This window comes from Peromyscus maniculatus, chromosome 12 (assembly GCF_049852395.1).
Source record: "Peromyscus maniculatus bairdii isolate BWxNUB_F1_BW_parent chromosome 12, HU_Pman_BW_mat_3.1, whole genome shotgun sequence".
NCBI classification, from domain to species: Eukaryota; Metazoa; Chordata; class Mammalia; order Rodentia; family Cricetidae; genus Peromyscus; species Peromyscus maniculatus.
In genome coordinates this window covers 60,440,104-60,462,472 of record NC_134863.1, presented here as the reverse complement: position 1 = coordinate 60,462,472, position 22,369 = coordinate 60,440,104, and the positions used below count along the sequence as shown (strand labels likewise).

Here is a 22,369-nt window from a genome sequence, read left to right as displayed (position 1 = left end):
TGTATGCAAAGATCCTTTGAATGAATTCTACCTCCCTTTGAGCCTTCAAGCCAGGTTTCTGGGGAATGAGCAGTAATGGAACTGAACCATCCTGCCTTGCAATGCTAGCTTTTCCATCCAGAATTTCCACCAAGACTTTAATACCAAAATGTCATTTTTAAAGATTCCTGTTTTTCTGTCAAGTACTTTAAAATTATGATCTGCTCTCTTAAACACCTGCTCACTCGTAATACTCTTCAAAATATCTCATTGTTAAAATACCTAAGTTAACTTCGACTCTCTTAACAGGTTAAACACTGGCACTTCACTCCTAAAGTATATTAGCTACAAATTGAACATTAAGTAAAAAGCACTCAAGGCTATTTAAGGCTTTAGTGCCTTCGTAAAAGGTATGGCATTTGCAATCAGATATGGTTTTATTAGCTATTATGGAAATAACTACATAACAATGTCTAATTGGTATGTTAGAAATATACCAATTTTGTCAGGAGCTGAATCTAAGTAAGGATTCAGGTTAAGGTAAATAGATCCTTAACCTCTGGGACCAATTTTTTTCTTTATTCCTAATCAAGGGATAAGCAGGTCTCTGGAATGCATGTTCTATTTACCTGGACCTTCCCATCAGTATGCGGTTTTCTGGCAGGTACCTGTCTGTACACCTGAACAACTGCTCCCGCTGCTGGAGTAAGTGGACAGCTAATTCCTCCCTGGGCTCCTGACAGCAACTGCATTACCACTTACCGTTCTAATTCCCCACCCTGCTGCTCAGAGATGAGTTCTAAATGCCCAGGGCTCAAGGTGAAGAGATTGAAGCTAAGGCGAAGAGTTATCCCAATTTCCAATGAATTTGTATTGTTAACAATTTAACTTTTCAAAGGATTTTGGAGTAAAGCAATCAGCCCTCTGCTGCAGTTGGGTAGGACACAAGACTGAGATTGCTGAATCAATATGGGGAAACCTGACTGACAACTTGGGTAATTTGATGCAGGATTTGGGACAACAACTGGAGATAAATTACTTAACACAGTTGGGAACCAAAATTGTGTTCAGAAAGAGAGAGACATGTTTTCCTGAGAGGAGTGAGGAGAATTGTACTGACAAGGGAAGTGATAGACACAGGCAAAACACGTATAAATATTATCCCATATGCAACTGTGTGAGTTCTGATAGATACTTTTCAATTGTCTTTGTAGGTGATGGGGAAGTGTGCTAAAATATGTAAATCCACAATGATACCAATGTTTTCTGTTACAAGAACATAACTATAGACAGTTGGGACTGAGTTATTAGGAAAACACTATTTCATCGAGAGAAAAATGAAGTACATAAAAGTCATATTTTGACTGAAACATTAAAAGAATACTTTTAGAACTCAACTTGATTTTTTTAATCATTTGAGTTAAAATGTTCTATTGAAGCTTGCCATTTTAACAAATGTGCACTTGTATTTTAATAACTTCCTCATTGCCTGCTAAACTAATATCTCCCCTTAAAAAATGGCAATTTGCGCCGGGCGGTGGTGGCGCACGCCTTTAATCCCAGCACTCGGGAGGCAGAGGCAGGCGGATCTTTGTGAGTTCGAGGCCAGCCTGGGCTACCAAGTGAGTTCCAGGAAAGGCGCAAAGCTACACAGAGAAACCCTGTCTCGAAAAAAACCAAAAAAAAAAAAAAAAAAAAAAAAAAAATGGCAATTTGCTTATTTCATGTGTGTGTGTCTGCGTGCGTGTACGTGCACATGCGTGTGTCACAGTATTCCTGTTGAGGTCCAAGAACAACTTGTGAGAGTGGGTTCCACTCTTCCACCATGTAGAATCCAGGAATTAAACTCAGGTCGTCATATTGGGTGGCAAACACTTTTACCTGTGGAGACTTCATGTGGGCCTCTAATGTCTTCTTTTATTCCGTTTATTCTGTAGTTGTAAACCCATGAATCATAGCTGGAGCTCCTGATCAACCCTGGAATTTGGGGAGTAAAGAGGGTAATGAGGCACAGAGAGTCGAGCTCCAATACTTTGTCACTGTCGCCATCACTATCAATTAGGAGGAGATGCCCCTGTCTTCACACATATGAGGACAGGGATGGCTGCTCTTGAGTTGCTTTAGTAAGGACAGAACTGAGAAAGGCAAGTGCCTCTGAAGGTCACCACACTGGCTTTTAATCTCCAGATTGAAGTTTCCTCTTCCAACAGAATCTCTGCCTCCTTTCAAGAACAAACTTCCCTCAGGATGGCTGGAAGTCTCCATGTTCATGGGATAAGAAGCAATCTGAGCTATGACAGTCAAATACTGCTTCTCAAGCAGAAGGACCAAGTAATGAAAAATGATTGGACTCAGCTACAACCAACTCAGGTGGTTACACATCCAAAGCTCTTGTATTGTTTCTGCTTTCTAGTTAACACATATCACAACTGTATTTGTTTTTGCCAACCTGTATTGTATTTGGAAAATTGAGGGATACCAACGATTACAAAAAAGAATTAATGAGGCTCTAGCCCAGTGGTAGAGTGCTTACTTTGTGAATGATGGCTTAGGTTCAAACTCTAATACTACCAAAACAAACAAACAAAACCCAAGAGTTTATGAAAACTGAAAGGAAAATGATCATCTCCAAAAACACATATTCTAGTTATTTCGAATAAGTGTTCCAGAGTGGTGGTCAAAGGGTCTGAATCTACAGATAATTTGACTACCACAGGTGCATCATGGCCCTCAGTCAGCACCCTGCTGCTCAGATCGCAACCTAGCAGGATTTCCAGTTTCACCAGCACCAGCTCGGCCATGGCCACCAAATATACATTTTAACTAAGTCTCTATCATTCCATTTATCAATAAAGAATCAGGAGTCAGATGTTGGGGTGAAAACCTGCTAGATTGGAGAAACCGAGAAGCAACCAACTGACCTTCCTTTTTGTCCAGAGACTCGGTAAGAGAAGCATCTCTCCACTCGTCCAAACCCAAAAGACTGAATCTCTAAGTTCCTCCCTATTATTTCCTATATGTCTATCTGTATTCCTGGCTCCTCTGTCCTCTCCATGGCTAATTCCCATCAACTAGTCATTGGCTCTGCCCCCTGATCCAAGATTAACTTTATTAAGTCTCAAGAGTTTCTTGGTGTGATTAAATTTCCTGAAACAGTTATAAATTATGGTTTCTGGAAGTCATGGTAGCAGTATATGTCCTATGTCCCTGAACAAGGAACCCAAATCAATAGAAGTTCAAATTAGGACGATCACTTAATCCATCATAAAAATATTTCATCAGTAGATCAAATTGTGCTTAGATCTATGCAATGTATGAGCCAAAGGTACTTCTTTCTTATTTACTTCAGCTTGAACTGATGTTTGTCTGTGGATCATTCATCTAGCATTTACCTACTCCTACAATTTCCAGTTGAATAGCTTGGTGGTATTGTAATATAGTATCCCAAAGCTCTTTCTGTTAGCTCCAGGAATACAAAACCAGAGACAAGAGAAGAGAGTAAACGCTGTTTGTTCTAAGAACTCAAAGGTCTCCAGGTGACAGATAGCATCCAAAAGGAATGTTCCTCCTTCCCCCTGCAATGCGTCATTTTTTTCCTCGGATAGTGAGGAGTTATTTTTGGGATGTATTTTGTTTTTAAATACTTAGGTCAGTTCCTACCAAAACTATAGGCACTCCCACTCTAAGATTGTGACTAAATCAACACAAGGTTTTCTTTATCATTTATTTTGAAGTTCCATGCCGGGGCAGAGCCTAGACTCTGAAATTTTAAAGAGGTCACACCATCATTGAGAAAGATGTGGAAGAGGCCAAGGTCTTACAGGAGTTGAGCAGAAGAGATAGCAGAGAGGAAAGTGGTATAGAGGGTCTAAGTTGCCCTGAAGAGTGACAATGTAAAAATGAAAGAATGTTTTTTTTTTTATCTTCTACCAGTCTCCACATGAATTCCTTTTGTGAAAAATGATTGTTTTTCCTCTGTTAACAGATTGATCCTGTGAAGCAGTTTAAATTGTGTGAGACACTGGGCAAAGCATCCAGCAAACAAATCGTCCTGGACTATGTCTAAATGTTTCTCTCCATTTTTTTATTGACTTCTACTTCTAGCTCCTTTTGGAGGTTCTTGGCCTTTTAAAAATAAAATATGATGCTTTATGTCTAAAGGATATATTTTTTTCTAGAAAACTCTTCAAATAGAAGGAAAGAATTTGATTTTTTTTAAAACATTTTGCTTTTTTGTTTTTACATTCTCTGGTTGTCCATGATCAAGTCTGTACAAGGACCTTCATCATCCAGCATATAAAAGAACCACTTTTCTCTGTTTTGGACAAATTGTTTCTTACTCAGAAGCTTTGAAAGTATTTTCTCCCCACTCCTCCATGATCCTCTATATGGCATTTCTGTACAATGGACGTTTTAAAGGTGTACTAAAAAATTCATAGTTTATTACTGGTTTGAACCACATTAGTTGCTAAGGCTTAAATAATCAGGTATAAATACAATGCATATTAATAGTTCAACATTTAATAAACATATTGTAAATAGCTTCTTTCCGAGGAGCAATACAAACTTAAGTGACTTTCTAATAGGGTCTGCCAACCCATAAAATCCGGGAGTGGCAGAATCCAAATGGGGATGTATCGTCTGCCCTATCTAGGGGGTTGTTGTTTCCTCTCTTGCAAAGAGAAGAAGCCAACTGAAAACGCGGCTTACCCAAAGCAGCCATGAGTATATAAATGCTTTTGGAGTTTTTCCAAATATTTTAACCAAATAGTCAAACCATAAAAATATTGCCTGTGGCACCACTGAAGCATGCCACAGTTACCCATTATAAATGGAAGCCAAATCACACACTTATGTAAAATAACTAGTATAGTAGAAGAACAAGTTGTGTATTTAATAAACAGTCTCAAGCTTCTAATGTACTGAAACCCACTTGTAATTTCTCTCATAGGCTCTTTTCCCCTACACACACTGTTCATTTTTAAAGCTCTCTACAAGGCTTTTATAAAACATCAACTTAGCTGATATACCATCACTTCAATTTTCTTTGCTCATTCCTTTGAAAAACTGTGCTCCCATTCACAAATATTTGTCATATAGAAAAGCATGAAATGTGTTTGCACAGCATTCCTGAACACATGGTTGTTACTAATGAAATATGTATGTTAAGGAAAGAAGCCCTCAATATGTGTTTATATTCCATGCAAGCATGCTTTCCATCTTTTCAAACCTGTAGGTACATTTACAAATGAAAGTCATTCATCTGTATTGTGCCTACAAAAAGAAGGCCATTATAGTTCCTTACACTGACATTTACTCTCCATGATTCTGATTACCTTAATGAAGTGGCCAAATGGGCATTTCTGTCAATTAAACATAGAGTTATCAATAAGAATTCAAACACTGGATATGGCACTTGATTGCAAAACAGCCTCCTCTGAAACCCTACCATCAAATCAAAGCTATTCATTTAAAGATGAAACTCCTCATTGTTGGCTTCAGCAAACTCTTTAGTGGGTTCTCACTGTACTAAATGTTTTATGAATTGTAATGACACTTCACTTTTCTTTAAATTGATAATTATCTAATACTGTTCACTATTTCTAAATGTGTTCTCATAAATCTAACTCCTTAACAGGCTTCCAAACTCATTGTTCTCTGTCGGGCAGGAAAAATACTATACTGATAATTAATTTCCATGTAGGATAATGTCATAAGATTATTTTTCCCTGTAATCAACTTTGATTGAAAAGAAAAGGCACTGTTTTGCCAGTGTGTGCATATTGGCTTGGGTTTTCAGTGCATTTTAAATTTATTTTTAACTTGGGTTTCTGTTTGAGCCAAAAAAGATCATCTTCTTCCTACGGATTTTTCTCCTCTTTTGCTGATGAGCTATAGAATGAGACGAAGCACCTGATGGACCCCATTAAGAAGGATGCTAAGCGGTTTACAAGGCTCAGTAATTAATGACTATTTTTATCACAAAGAATATAGACTGGCTTCTTCCATCTTTCTGAAACTCAATGTAAGCCCCTATAAGCCTCAATGCAGCATAATTGGTGCAATAGAGCTGAAAATGAGATGGAGGATATAATGTAGCTTCAGTAATTCTGCCTTCAGCTAAAACGGAACAGTAGAAGCCCTGGCAGCCTCTCCATGGTTCCCACAAAGGTTGCAAGTCAGCCAGCTCTCTGCTATTTCTTGTGAAGCCACCATCACTGCTTATATCCTTAAACAGAGTTCAAATGTTTTAAAATAATTCTATTGGTGGGACTGATGGACTGTGATCAACCATTTGTTTCTTGGCCTTTTGGTTCTCATTGGATGTTTTCTTCAATTAAGAACAATCATGGGCTGTGCTCTTGCTTCAGGTTTTATTCTGACCACCCTGTGTTCATAATATACTCTCAGACCTCTTGGGGTAAACATGAGTTTTGCTTTCTCGGTGCTGTTATTAAAAATCCTACTCTCTTGTAAATCATAATATGCTTATCATAGGTCTGGGGACTCAATCAGAGAAATGAAAAGAGCTTCACATTCATGGAGGGATACTAATCGAGACCACAGTAAGTGCTGGGTGATGTGCTTGTTTCAGATTTGTGACCATCCTCTTCGGCAGCCTGTGCAGCACTGCAAGGCATAAATCAGCCATGATCAAAAATAAGGCCCTCCCTGGTAGGTTTGTACAATATGGCTGGCATAAATATTCGGAACAAAAGCAAACAAAGGAAAGGGTTGGGAATACCTTCCAGTGGTTTCTGAGAAAGTCAAGGTTATTTAGAGCAACCTGTCTAAATAGCATGTAAGCATTTCCCTGTGTTCTACCTCCCAATGCTGGCACCACACTCCATAAAAACAAAAGACTGACCTCTCTAAAAGAAGACTATGTTGGCAATCTAGTAGAAGCATGTCCCTTGAGTATTGTCTAACAGCTGCATGCTCCTCTGTGTGGTGATCAAAGTCACTAAGTCAATCTAAAAACATCTCTTAAGCATATGCCAGGTATTCAGAAACCAAAAGATTCATTGACAAAATCAAATGGAAGGAGAGTTACCAGAGATATAGTCAGTAATCATAGCCTGTAGCTAACTCATGTAAGGTAGGGAAATCAGTCATAGTTCTAATTATGTAAGATTTAAGAATGGTGGAATCCTCTGCTAGAATAGGGGTCTAATATATATTCCATCACCCCCTTACACAAAAAAAGGTGCTTGCAGCATGAATGATAGTATTTTATAGGTCTATCCAGTTCTCAGCCACAGGAGTCTCTACTATAATGATTAATTTCACCAGGAGTAAATGGTCCTATGGACCCCTAGAGGTCCCCAACACTCACATTTAGCCCATCTCCATCCCTAAGTGTCAGCTCCCAATACTGAGAAACACAGTCTATCCTGAAGCACCAGTGGCCACGCTCGGCAGAATCTCAGAAATATTTCCTACCAGGCAACCCACAGCCAACACATTCTCCTAAGAACACAGAGAAGACAACAGAAACCAAGAAAGAGAAAATCCCGCCCCCCAACAAAGACAAGACCAGATACTAGCACCTATGATTAAAATCATCCCCCAAAAGTTGCTTAGATAACAGCAAAACATACAATCAATTACACGCCAGTTTGTCTCCACTAAAACTCAGAAACTCTCTTGTATCAGACCTCGAGAAATGCAGCATAGCTGGAGCAGAAGACAAGGACTTCAAAATGTCATTCATAAATATGTCAGAATTCCTTAAAGGGGATCTGAATAAACCCATTAAAGAAATCTGTGGTAATACAAACAAACAGTGGAATGAAATGATGAAACAATTCAAGCCTTGCAAGTGGAAATAGAACCAATAAATAAAATCCAAACAGGGAAACCTAGAAAGAAAGAAAAAAAAACTTGGGAATGCAAATGGGAAACCCAGAGGCAAACCTTACCAAGAAAATATAGGAGGTGGAAAAGAGAATTTCAAGCACTAAAGAAAAGAGAGAGGAAACGAGTATCTAGGTCAAAGAAAATATTAAATCTGTAAGAGAAAAATCCAGGCACAGAAGAATCCATCAAATCTGTAACATTGTAAATTTGCAAGTAGGCGTAGAGGAAGTAGAATACTCCCAGATCAAAGGCACAGAAAATATTTTCAACAAAGTCATAGATGAAAATTTCCACAACCTTAAGAGGGAGTGTGGCAAGGGTCCTCCATCTTGTCTCAGCTGGAGCCATCACTGGTTTAGCCTGAAACTGACTGTCCCTTTCCTAATCCCACCATAAAAAGAAAAGTGGGAAAGTACTTGAGTCTGTTCTAGAAACTCAGAGTCAAAGTGCGCCACCAAACTCTATGATTTTTGGCTTCTATTAAACTGCTTGCATAAGTTTCTCCTGCAACTGTCAAACAGGATATAATTTTTTCTGTTTTCTTTGCCTTTAAAAGCTCCTCGTAAAATGAATTCAAGGCTGCTCTGTAAGAATTGTTTCTCTCTGGGTGGTTGCTGGACAGCTTAATATAGACTCTCAATTCAGACTTTGGTCCTGCTGAGTGGTCTTTGGGTCTCTAACCCACAATAGCAGGTGCCTATCAAGGCACAAGAAGTACAGAACAACCAATAGACGGAGTCAGAAAAGAAACTGTCCATGGCACAAAATAATCAAAACCCTAAACATAGTGTGGAGGTTGAAAGTTGCAGAATTCTCCAAATGGACTTCCTGGGAGCAATTCTTAATTACTCTACATACCTGTGCTAGTTGATTTTATGCCTCCATAAGATCCAACTGTAGGCATTTTCTTAATTAATTATTGTTAGATAGGAACCAGTCCATTGTGGGTGGTACCATCCCTGGGCTGGTGGTCCTAGTTCTATAATTATGAAAGCATGCTAAGCAAGCCATAATCAGCAAGCCAGTAAGCAGTACCCCTCCATGCCTTCTGCATCATCTCTTCCTCTGGGTTCCTGCTTGTTTGAGTTCCTGTCCTCACTTCTTTCAATGATGGACAATGATGTGGAAATGCAAGCCAATTTTTCCCCAACAATAGTAACCTTAAGATAAGTTCGTACCAGGATAGAGGGGCATTGCTATGACAGACCTGACCATGTTGTTTTCGGGAGGACTGTGGAAGAACTTTGGAACACTGGGCTTGAAAATCCATTGACAGTTGAGAGCTCAGTGAGCTATTCTGTAGGAGCTTGGAGGATAAGAATGTTGAGAACAGTGAAGATAATAGAGGCCTGGCTTATGTAGCTGGAGATGAAAAATTAGCTGTTGTTGACAAAAGACTAGTAAGACTAAAGTAAAACCTTTGCTTTGCTGGGAAAATGGATGCTGGTCAGCAGTGGCTGAAGAATCAGCTGTGATTAAGATGAGACCAGCATCATTGAGATGAAGCCTTTGGAAGTGATTCCTCAAAGTCACCACAGAGAAGCTGTGTTCCAGAGGCAGCCAGGGTTGTACCTCAGGCTAGCAGCTGAACTCGGTAGTGTAGGGTTTACCCAGGTGGTACTGGTTGTGAGGGCATAAAGGGGACATGGAGAGTAGCTGAGGTTTGGCACTCTGTGGCAGGGCTAGAGTCCCTGAAGAGAAACCAGAAGAGGTTATTGGTGAAAGTCCAGTCCAGCTGTAGCAAGAGACCTCAGCAATTTTGGAGCTGCCAGTACCATAGAATGACCAAGAACAGCAGTAGCAGTGGAGTGGAGCCAGCTGGGTCCTGGGAGACAAGTTGTTCTCTGCAGAGATTGGAGCCAGAAAAGTGACCCAAGCTTTTGGGAGGAACCCAGAAGATTATGAATGAATCCAGATAATTGAACATCGAGTTATTTACACTTTTGGAGTTTGCTTTTGCTTTTTTAAAATTGTAAATGTACCCTGGTTCTTTCCTCTTTAGGAAAGAAAGTATTTAATTCATTTTTGATTGTGTAAGATCCCACAGTTGATTTTTAAAGACGATGGATTTTAAAGATACTGAATTTTTGAGTGTTTGGATTTTTAAAGACTGCAGGACTTTTAAAATTGGGAATGTTAATATTGTAATGTTGATATTAATGTATGATCTTGGACAAGAACTAAAAAGTGAAGGTTATGATTTAACAGTAATGTGGCTGTATGTCAAGTTGACAAGGTATCAATTATGCTAGCTAATTTTATGTACATTTGATACAAGCTAGAGTTATCTGAACGGAGAGAACTATAGTTGAGAAAATGTCTCCATGAGATCTGATTGGAGGGCATTTCTTAATTAATAATTGATAGAGGATGTCTCAACACATTCTGAGTGGTATCATTCCTGGGCTGGTGGTCCTGGGTTTTTTAAAAAGAAAACAAGTTGAGCAAGCCATAATGAGCAAGCCAGTGAGTAGCACCACCCTATGACCTCTATATCAACTCATGACTCCAGGTTCCTGCCCTGTTTGAGTTCCTGTCCTGACTTCATTCAATGATGGACTACAATGTGGAATTGTAAGCCTGATAAGCCCTTTCCACACAACTTACTTTTGGTCATGGTGTTTCACCACATAACTGAAACCCTACCTACGATATTACCTCTATACAAACCTGAGTAAGTTCTTTGACAATCTATACTGTATCTTGTCTTGAGCTAAATGAAAAGAAGAAAAATGATCAGTTGGGATTATGGTTGGACAACCTATCAAGGGGCTTGTACCTGGAGAAGAATGATCCCTTAGATATGTATAAACACACACAAACACACACACACTCACACTCACACTCACAAAAGAGTGATTCTAATGACAGCATATAAGAACAGAGGGATGAGTTGAAAGAGGACCATCCAACTCAGAACACTAAGAGGTAAGCTGGAAGAACATATATATATATATATATATATATATATATATATATATATATATATATATATATAGAGAGAGAGAGAGAGAGAGAGAGAGAGAAAGGTGGCTGAATGTTCCACATGACAGAGGTCTACCTACCTTTGTGTTCTAGAAGCTCTTCAATACCTGATGTGCTATTTCCATAAGCAGGTGTGAAAATCTGCTCCACATAAGTCATGCAGGACTCCTTTCCATATTTACCTGTTTCTAGATCACAGTTCTATGACATCTTCTATGTGAAGTCCTGAAAAATTATTAATACTTCAATCTCTTCATAGTGAAAATTAAAATCATTCTACCTCAAACACCTGCATAAGATTTTCAATAATATGAAACAGAAATGCATTTTGTAGTTGCCTTCTTCATAGCAAATCGTTCAATTCAGTCTCATAAGTTATACACACTGCAAGAAATAAGTGGCTATGCAGCCCAAGAACATTGAGAGTGGAACTTTGCACCATATCTTTGATTTATTGATCATTCCAAAAAATATTTTTTATCAAGCATCATCAATGACAGAAACATCTCCTTTATTGTTTCATTTCCTTCAAGTAACATGGGATGCTTTGAAAATATTTATTTTTGCTGTTTGGACTCCTGTATCTGATGCAAAACGATTTCTTCACTGGATAACCTTGGCTCTACATAACTCACCCAATTCTCCACACTTTCTATGGGATTTCCATAGGATTACATGCTCCTCTTGCTACAGTGCTTCCACATCAAAATAATACACTTCCATCGAGAATTCAAGAGAGGAAACTTTTTAAGGTAAGAAAATACTTTTCTCAGCCCCTCTGAAATTGAATATTATCATGAATTTACTGTTATTTGTCTTTAGAATACCTACATACCTAACCGTAGTTCTGCAGGTTTTCTTTCTACTCTCATATTTCTCATGTGGGCACTTTAGATTTTTTTGTTGACTTATTGTCCTTATCAGAGAATTATAATCAATGGTCATGAATGAGTTCATGAAAACAAGTATCTGACCAAGAATGGATTTTTGAAGAAAACAATTTTTTCAAATAACAGTGGTTCTTTTTTTTTACAATACTATTTACAATACTATTCAGTTCTACATAACAGCCACAGATTCCCTTGTTCTCCCTCTTCCTGCCCCCCTCACCTTCCCCCCAGCCCATCCCCCATTCCCACCTCCTCCAGAGCAAGGCCTCCTCTGAGGACTGAGATTGACCTGATAGACTCAGTCCAGGCAGGTCCAGTCCCCTCCTCCCAGACTGAGCCAAGTGTCCCTGTATAAGGCCCAGGTTTCAAACAGCCAACTCATGCAATGAGCCCAGGACCTGGTACCACTGCCTAGATGCCTCCCAAACAGATCAAGCCAATCAACTGTCTCACCTATTCAGAGGGCCTGATCCAGTTGGGGGCCCAGTGGTTCTTAATTGGTACAAATTGTGTGTGTGTGTGTGTGTGTGTGTGTGTGTGTGTGTGTGTGTGTGTACATGTGTATATGTATATGTGTGTGTGTGTGTGTGTGTGTGTGTGTGTGTGTGTGTGTGTGTGTATGTGAGTGTGTGTGTGTTTATATACATTACAGGCTGTGGACCAGCAAATCCAAAATGGCTGTCCACCAATAGAAAGTCCAAGAATCCAGTAGTTGCTCAGTCCACAAGACTGAATGTCTCTGCTGGTCTTCAATTTACACTGGAATCCCAAAGAAACAGGCTCGAATGCCTGTGAAGAAATAAACTTTCTAGCAAAAGAGAGGTCAAACAAGCAAAGAGCAACAGATTCCTTCTTTGTGTCCTTTATATTCGTTGCTATCAGAAAGTTTGGCCCAGATTAGAGGCAGGTCTTCCCACCTCAAAGTATCCGGATTGAACTTCCCACTTCAAATGATTTAATTAAGATAAATCCCTTATAGATGTACCCACCTGCATATGCTTTATTAATTCCAGGTGTAGTCAAGTTGACCACCAAGAAGAACCATCACAAGAACTAAAATTGTCTAGAAAAAAATTAAATTGAAATTTATGAATACATAAGAAATTATACAAATCAGAAACAACAAAAACCTTGCAGCAGTAAAAGATATCAGAGAAACAGTAAAATACCGGAAAGGTTTATGTCTTTGCACTCCCAAAGTGAAAAATGCCGTAGATACTCCAGAGCAGTGGCTATCAGCCTATAGGCCATGACCCCTTGGGGGTTGAATGAACCTTTCACAGGAGTCACCTAAGACCATGGGAAATCGGAGATATTTGCATTACAATTCATAACAGTAACAAAATTACAGTTATGAAGTAGCAACAACAATAATTGTTATGGTTGGGGGTCATCACAACACGAAGAACTATGTAAAAGGGTGGAAGCATTAAGAAGGTTGAGAGCCACTGCTCGAGAGAGTAATATGTTCAGAAACATGTATTTTTTTCAGGATACAGGGTCCAATGTAAACACCACTCCTGTTTTCCCTGGAGCAGGACCATGTGTAAGGTAAGGGCTTCTTCTGTGGTTTCTGTGTCTTCAAAATTTAGAGTAGAGTACATGCTGAATCGCAGAAGATCGACATCATATCCAGCCCCTAGGAGTGATGTTTTCAAACAAGGATTTGTGTCACAGACAAAACTAAAAGATCATTGTGAAGCTAATTTAAGAACAAAACCACTGCACTTCATCTGTAAATGTAGCAGAGCTCTAGGGCACTGTGTGGCACTTTGTTTGCCCACCGATTCTTGTCATCTCAGTGACCATAATAAATCAAGGGTGGGATATCTATGAAGTTCTTCCAAGTCTACTCACCAGTGTCTCTGCAATGGAATCTCAGGAAGTGAAAAACTGATTATGAGGCCTTTAAAGTACACTGTGATGAGAAGACTATTGAACTTGAACTTTCCCCCACCTAACAAAGCAGTGCTCATGGAGATAAACCATAGGCACCCTCAAACAACATCACTTCACCTCTACCATCTTCTTCCACCACACCCCCACTCCCAACAACCAAATGCGAGATGCACTGAATTTTGCAATGTATGGTATAAAGATACTGACGTGTTAGTGTTTGGGGCTCTAAGCCACTCAACAAGTTTGCTCTAAAGCAAGATTGAACTGAGTCTAGCATAGTGCTTTTTTTCTTCTCATTGTTTTTGTACTTGACAGCACACTACATGTTTTCAAACTACCCTCCTATTTTTCATTGTTTTTCCATTTATAGGAATACACTTCCCTAGACTTTATGTTTTCCTATTAAAATTACTGTATAAATGAGGTAGCAGTTGTTGAAATAAAACACCTCACCTTTGCCGAAAGAAAGTATAAGTCCACAGTTTGCATAAAATAAATTAATGTAACAAGTTAATATTGTAAGACCCCAAAATCAAGAAATTTTAAATTTACACTTTTCTCTCAATACTGCAATTTTCTTAAGGAAGATCCTAAATTAAGGCTGGTTTCCTATAGTGGTTCAAAATCATTAAAAAATTCTAAAATATATTTAGCATATTATCAGTATTACATACATTTTTGCATTATAACAACTTAATAATTTTGTTACATTCATAATTTATTCGTATACAAATTTATTCATGTATTCATAATTTCCTGGTTGTGACTTAAGAATAAAAGTTTAATAGAATTGCTGTTGTTGAAAGCTATAGTGTCACTGTGATTTTTCATGGTTTTTCTCCCCTAACATTCAAATTTAAAGTCCTAGAAATTATTTTCAGAGAGACAAGATTCATTCTTTCAACCAGCATTGCAGAGCTTCACAATATAAAATGAAGGGGAATCTACATAAATATTTAAATGCTCTCTGGCCTATTATTACCATCCTTGTGTTCCTAGAATGAGATTCATCTATGAAAGGCATCAGAGAGTGAATTTAAATTCTCTACAATGATAATTATCTATTACATATAAGTTTTTAAAGATGATGGGGTTATTTTCTTATATAAGATAGATGTTAACTAAAATCAAGGTATGATCTATCCTGTCATAACTTGAGATTAATTTCTATGCTTTGTGGTCTTTGTGCTTGCTTTTCTTCTGACAGTACCAAATAAGTTTCCTCAATGTCTATGCAGAATGGATATCTATTTGCCTGCATACTGATACTATGAAAAGTTATGTGATCATGATTCTGAAATAATCCTGGTAGGTAAATGTGGATATATCAGTACTCTCTGGCAATGTTTTTAAGATATTCTAAATGAATCTGAACTCACAGGATTTTTAAGAATTTCAAATCTGTATCCATTCCTGGATACTGCCTGCCAGCTCCGATTTCTTTACTTCACAGAACTAATCTCCTTTTAAGGAAAGGTATTAACTTACCAAAAAAGAAATAGTGTGCTTGTAATGACAAATGAACATGCCTCGTCTCTTCTGTTTAATAGAAAGGCACCTATCCTGTGTAAATTGTATGTTCTTCTGTAAACAGACTCTAACTGTCTGGCTAGAAGAACCAATGCCCTGTGAAGATGGTACCAGACCCTTACTCAGAAATATATGCACTTGGTTTATCTAAAAGTTTTGATATTTAACCTTCTGTCTAAACCTTAAATCAAGGCCCCAGGGCAAGGACTAATGTCTTCATCTTTTTAAATTTAAAAATCTGTTTCAAACTAGAGAGGAGAAATTAAACTCCCAGAATGATTTGAGTCTGTGAGCATAAAAATAGCCCTCTAGCATAGTATGCATTTATAACGAGAGTCATAATCTAAGGATCAGTCTCTCAAAATGAGAATGAGGATCAAAAAGCATTACAGGGGAAAAAGTGTGTCTGTAAAAAGACATCTAGAAATCTCTTTGCATGTAAAATGCCAAACCAACACAATTAAAATACAAGTTTATTTAAATACATCTCTACACCCATCCTCCAACATGCACACAAATACTTACATAAAAAATACAATACAACCAACATTATGCTATTTACATTTTTAAAAAGTAATTATAGGATTTAACTCATATAGCAGCTAGGGAAATTATCATAGGTTGTAGCTACTGCCACAGTAAGAATTGGTTTCAATTCAACCTTTAATGAGATCAGCAATTTCTATTCATTTTCATGGGTACCTACTCCTGTAATGAAAAGGATTAATTTGAAGTTCCTAGAAATGCATCAACTATCTCATGTTGGAGGGTAGCTAGTCTGTGGGCCATAAATATAATTTCCTAAAGTACTAGGTTGACTATTTCATTAAAACAGATGATGTTTTAGTATTTCATATGCAAAGCCATGCAAGGGCTGTGTAAAGCAGGATTTTAATATAGAACGTATTTGAAGAGGAAAAGATGCCATGAAAGGTAATCACTTCCTACTTATGGATGCAGTGGTCAGAGTAGGTAAAACGCTTCTTTTTTGGAGCAAGACCAAACTATTCTGAGTCCCACATCTGTGTTAGAAAATGCAAAAACTTAAAACAAACTATATTAATGTATTCAACATTTTTCTATGAAAAACACACAATGCAGGAAGGGTAGGATTAGAGATCTGGGGAGGGGCTATGTACACAGTGTAGATTGACCCCTGTTCTGGTCTCATGAGCTCACGCCTGATGTTTAGTGAACATTTTGAACTCCATAGCTAGTGTAGTTCAGATGGGCAGTGTTGATAATGACAGTCTAGTGCTTTATGAAAATGTGAGGGACACTGTAAAGATGACAGCAGGTCTCCAGAGCACGTGTGCATCCACCTCCCTACAAACCAGCCATAAGTGACATTCCCTACAGAATATCAATGGTGTGTGTGTGTGTGCGTGTGTGTGTGTGTGTGTGTGTGTGTGTGTATGAAGCTAGAACTTTATTCCAATTTGATCAAATCATGCAGAGAAAGAACAAAAAGAGTAAATTTGCTTTCTCAAGAAAACAGGGGCGACTCTTCTCTTAATGTCTTTCATTAAGTAGGAGTGTGACAGGCTTGGGCTTTATACATTTCTGTCTCATGAATAAAGTAGTGTCATTGAAGACTTTGAGGGTTGAACATTAAAAATGCTTAAAAATACCAAGAATTATTTATAAAACAATGACAATCCATCTAATTTCTGAAAGTGGAAATCATGCAGAAAATGATTAAGGGTATATTTCTTTGAAGATTTTCAGATTCTCTTTTGAATCTTAACACAGTACTCATCATCTGGAGAGTGAATAATAGCATATAATGATTCTTGGCCTTGCCACAGAAATCTCATCCTTGGACCAGTACCTTCTGTGACATCTGTAAACCAATGACAAGAGATCAGCAATAATGATGTGCCAGACAGCAATCAGCCATGTACACTGAGCCCATTGAGGGTTATAGTCTTCCCCTGCAGCAGACAGGTCGCCAGGGGGATTCATGAATGATATATGAGTTCTTCTGGAGTACCAAACAAAGGCAGAGTGTTTATCTTCTTAAATATTTGTAAATGTCCTTTCACATAGATATAGAATGCCCTTAAAAAGCCAAAACAAGAGTAAAAATGGTAGTTAAAAATGAAGACGTTCCTTCATCTCTTGTGGGGCTCTCGGGTGGGACTGCCAAATTTAAGCAGCTATGGCTACTTTAGTGCATCTGTTTGTATAAATAGCACTCAGTGAAGAAACAATAATATCTAACTTATTTGTTTCCATATTTCCCAAACTCTTAGTACTTATTTTCTTCTCAGATTTTCACCTGCTTGTTGAGTGAATGTCCTATTAATCAAAGGCAACCGTATCTTAAATGGCTAGGTTGTTTTGAGTATTGACTTACAACAGAAAATATTTGCTCTACATGTTGCCAAGTCTCATCTTTTTAATTTATTGACAGGGAAGATTTAGATTTTTTAGAGATTTAAAAACCTGGGAAATACATCTATTTCAATGCAACATCTGAAAATCTAGACCTAACATTAAGACAATGGGTCAATATAATACTTCAAAGTAAGTTCTAAATTTAAAAACGTGACGAGCCATGACATACTATGCACCAAGTAAATAAACTTTCCTGAGTAAATGAATGTATACCTTCTTGCACACACAAAACAAACAAACAAACAAACAACAGTAGCACATTCTGCCTTCAAGTTCCAATTGAAAGGGAAGAAGATCCCCTCTACTTCCTTAGTCCTTAAACAAACTGTGAACCATTAATAAGAGAGCTGGTTTGGAAGAGACAGGCATAAAAGTTTTATGTAATTTACATATGGACAGGGATCTTCACAAGTGAACAAAGCTCAAAGAAATTACTTAAACATGGTGCTGGATTACAATAGTAAATTCTAGGGGTGTTGCTAAGAGATACTGGGTATGGCAGGAGGAAGAGGCTAACGAGGATAAGGTTAACTTAAAGTTCATTTACTAAGGTCCAGAGCAACTAAATTATCAGTCACCTGCAGTCAAGTTTGTTTTCCAACCTTGGTATGTAAAGAAACTCCCTCCACAAGAATGTAGCATCACAACACTGAGAACGCTGAATGGCTCTCTTCAAATCTATCACAAGTGGTCTCAGTTTGAAGTAATCACTATGCTAATTTTCCAGAAATTCTTTTTGAGACAGGGTCTCACTATGTAGCCCCTCTGGCATGAAACTTGTCATGTAGCCCAAGCTGGCCTTGAACTCATAGATGTCTGTCTGCCTCTGCCTCCTGAGTGCTGGGATTAAAGGTATGCACCACCACTACAAGCCCAAGTTTGAACATTTTGAAATGACATGCCCGTAATTGCTTTACTTTATATATCCATTTGCTTTTAGTTGTTGAGGGCAACATGTGTGGTGTTAAAGAGTGGGTGGGATGCTAGAGCAAGTTGCCAAACACTGTATTCCTGCCTTCTAGGGCTATAAACTTAGGCTATTGCTTTATCACTCAGATACTTAGTGTCCATCCATAAAATGGGATGAATAATTCATAGGGTAGCTAAAAAGATTAAGTGAAGCAATATATGTGAAGTGGCTAGTACATTTCAAGCACTCAATAAATATTAAATGTCAGTATATTTTATTTCTGCAGGTACAAAATAATTCAGCAAATGAATCAGTAAAAATTAACTTTTCTATAGTTTTACATATGAAGGGAATATTTTTCACAGTTTGAAAAGTAGAATAAAAAGGTTAGAAGAAATTGAAAATACAGATGTTATTCACTGCCTATGAATCCCCATATGTGATAAACTTCAACTTCTTAATGGCTGATAGCATACTTGACTAACAGGCATAACATTTGTTGCAGAACTCACTTAGTAAAAAAGAGGCTTATTCATGGCTTCAAGGCACCAGGTTATATATACTTCACTTCACAATTAGATATTATGTGAGGTGAAATAAGTCAGCTGCTGAATGGCAGAGCTGCATCTTCCCCACATTTGTGCATGATCTTTTAAAAACAGAGATCAAAATATTTAGTAGAGTACTAGAAATTTGAATGGGTAGAGGAAGGTGCATAGATGCTACCTAACAGACACCCAACACAGTTAAGTAGAAGCGATATAGTACTTGTGTTCAATGGAACAGTGGAAAGACTTATTATTAACAATAATCTTTTACATATTTTATGAATAAGTAGGAAAGCTCAATCAAAGTCTCCAAACAAAAGTAACAATAAAGAGATGAGCACATTACTCATCCTGATTTATTCATCAGATACTGTATGCATGTCTTGAAATGGTGCAATATACTCCATTAATATCTATAATCATTTTATATTAATCAAAAAGTTTTAAAGTACTTAAATAAGTGAAAAGATTTTCTACTTTGATATGATCATTATATACTGTATAAATCTATCAAACTATTGCATTATGCTCTATAAATTTGAATAATCAAAGTAATTAATAAGTAAAGAGAAGGATCCCATTAAAATCTCCTGCTTTATGTGTGCATGGAAGAAAAAGCTGAACCAAACTAAAAGTCAGTATAGAAACTGGATTTTTGCTTTCCTCAATAGCATATTGTTCTCACACTCATTAATTCAGCAAATGTGTTTTGAGCACTTATAATATGCAAATTCAATGCTAATTAGTAATCACAAAGTTAATGAGAGAGCTTACACTGATGTATACATTCACAAGCAAGTACATATACTTACAATCAATTGGAAAACAAATATTGAACCAAATGAATAAAGTCAAGTGGATGTTGGCAGGTAGATGTGATGAAGAAGGATATTGTAGGTACAAAAGAATAGCATGATGAAATGTCAAGAGAGTAAGGGCATGAGATCTGGTATGTCTTCTTTCTTTGCCCTACAAAAGTCCACCATTTTATTAAGCCCTAACAGAAATTATAAGCTGAATATCGATCCCCCCTAATTAGTACTCCCTGAGTACACCCTTCATTTTTGCTTTAAAAGTTTGGAGATTCTTCAGAGTTTGGAATAAAAGTCTCAGTAAATAATACCCTAGGATCTTGTGTACTATTTGCCATCAGTAGTTACTAAAGTGGTTTGTTTCTAGAATATAGGAAGTAAGAAAAATTTAAGAAATGGAAATGAGCTTTAAAACTTCAGGTTTAATGACTAGGTGAGATAACACAGGCATGTATAATCATGGATAAGTGCAAAGCTTAAGTTTTGAGGAAACAAGATAATTTGGTGTATTTGTTATTAATAGCAACACAATGCCAAAGTAGAGAAGATTCTGGTCCATGTTTGCATACACAATATTAAATCTACAAAGACTGGATATTTGAATGAGATTTCAATGACAGATTGAAAGAAAGCCATTCACATGACAGCCTTAAATTTGAAAAAGGATCATTTTTCCAATAGATGAAATCCAAGGGATAGCCTAATGTGGGAGAAAGAAAATATGACAGTAGAAATTGGAGAAAAAAATTAGAAGAGTTTAGAAGAACTTGTTAGAAGATTCCAGAAAGAAAACAGAGAGAAGAGAGATGAAAGAGAACTGAGGAGGCTTGGCAGATGGCTCATTTCATGGAGTGCTTGCTGCACGCACATGCGGACTGGACTTGGGGTCTTTAGCACCTGCTGCCCGGGCAGCTGGAGCACGAAATCTGTCAAGGGACGCCGAGGTTAAACAGCACTCTAGACACCCAGTTTCAGTTCGTCAGGGAAGCAGCTCTCTTAGCTCCCACAAAAAAACCCACATGAGGTTATCACCCTCTACAGTCCTAGTGCTGGGAACAGAGACAGAAAGATCCTTGAGGCTAATGAGCCAGCCCGTCTAGCCAATCAGAGTTCAGAGCCAGGGAAAAATCCTGACTCAAAAAATAAGGAGGAAAAAAAAAAAGCTAAGAAAGGTCTTCAGGAGATGGTGAGCTTTATTTTTTCTTGTCTGGATAGAAGTTTGATTTGCTCTTGAATGTTCCGAGGTGGAGACTAGAAGAAAGCACAGCATGTGGAGGTCTACTCATTGTGGTCGTCTTCCTCATTCTCATCTTCACCATCCACAGAGAGAGCAGCATATTTGCTTGCAGAACTGAACTTAGAGAATGGTTTCTCCTCAGATTTCTTTGGCTCAGGTGCAGATCTGGAGTCTTGATCTTTTTTGTCATCTTTCCTATCCAACTCCTTCCAGTGGTCTTTGTTCCCTCTTTCTCTAGGACCACGACTGGAGATCCCAGTTTGGCCTTTGGGGACACTCATCCCATCTATTTTATTTTCATTTTTCCTTGATGATCCATCCTCAGAGGGCAGAGTTTGAGCCACCTTCGCTCCACCACTTAAAGGGGAACCGCTGCTCTGTGTCTGAGCTCTGAGATCGAGCAGGAGGGTTAGAGCTTCGCGTCACCCACTCATTCTCCTTTGGTGGAGGGGCTGGCATTACCTTTAGAGGCTGATCTGGTTTAGGAGGTTTGGAGATTGGAGAGTGACAGTCTTCTTCTTTATTGAGGGTTTCGTTTTCTAGAGACTTCTCACTCTCTCTCCTTCGTGTATTTCTGCCAGATGTGGCTGAGACCCCTGTCTGTGATGACTCACTTCCTGTCCTCGACCGCTCTCTTTCATGAGTTTCTCCACTTTGCCAACTTGGGTGTCTCTCCCGTGGCCATTGGTTCATTTCGGCTCATCCAGCTGCTGCTGCAATTTCTCCTGTTCCGTCTGTAGCCGTTCCTCTACTTCTTGTTCTCCAGCAGCCGTGTCCACAGGTTTCGCCCTCCAAAGATAGAAGCTGTTCAACTGGACTGGGAGGTGCTAGCAGAGGAATCATCTTCCTTAGGAGTACTCCGAGGCTTTAGATTCAGTTGGGGTCTTTGAGGGGGACCACTGCCATCACGCCTATAATTTTGTATTCTGCTGCAGCCTTTTAAAGTATTGAAGTAACTGGTGAATCACCACTGTAGCCAGAGAAGTGACTGCCGCTTTTGAATGGGGAGGTTGGGATGTGTTCTGATGATACCAAGCGGCTACCTGTGTGACTAGTGCCTGGGGCTCCATTCAGCAGAAATGTAGTGACAGTGAGGCAGTAAAGAAACGTAGAAGGAAGAGTGAGATGTCTGCCTTTTAATTCTTATCCTGTGGTGGTACCTATGAGTTCCCGAACATCATCTGAATAAATTCCCCATCCTTGGAAAGGTAGATTTAGTCTCTCAAGTTCTTTTAGTCTCCAGGAGGTGCCATTCCTTCTACTTTAATTCTGACTTAACTGGGGCCAGCCTAGGGGGAATTGTTTTTTTGTTTTTTACA

General features: G+C 38.3%; 1 pseudogene; it reads right to left on the bottom strand.

Annotated features, from left to right (window-relative positions):
* Positions 1-20,869: 20,869 nt before the first annotated feature.
* LOC121821543 (eukaryotic translation initiation factor 4B pseudogene) overlaps positions 20,870-22,369 on the bottom strand; it is a 44,545-nt pseudogene continuing 43,045 nt past the window's right edge.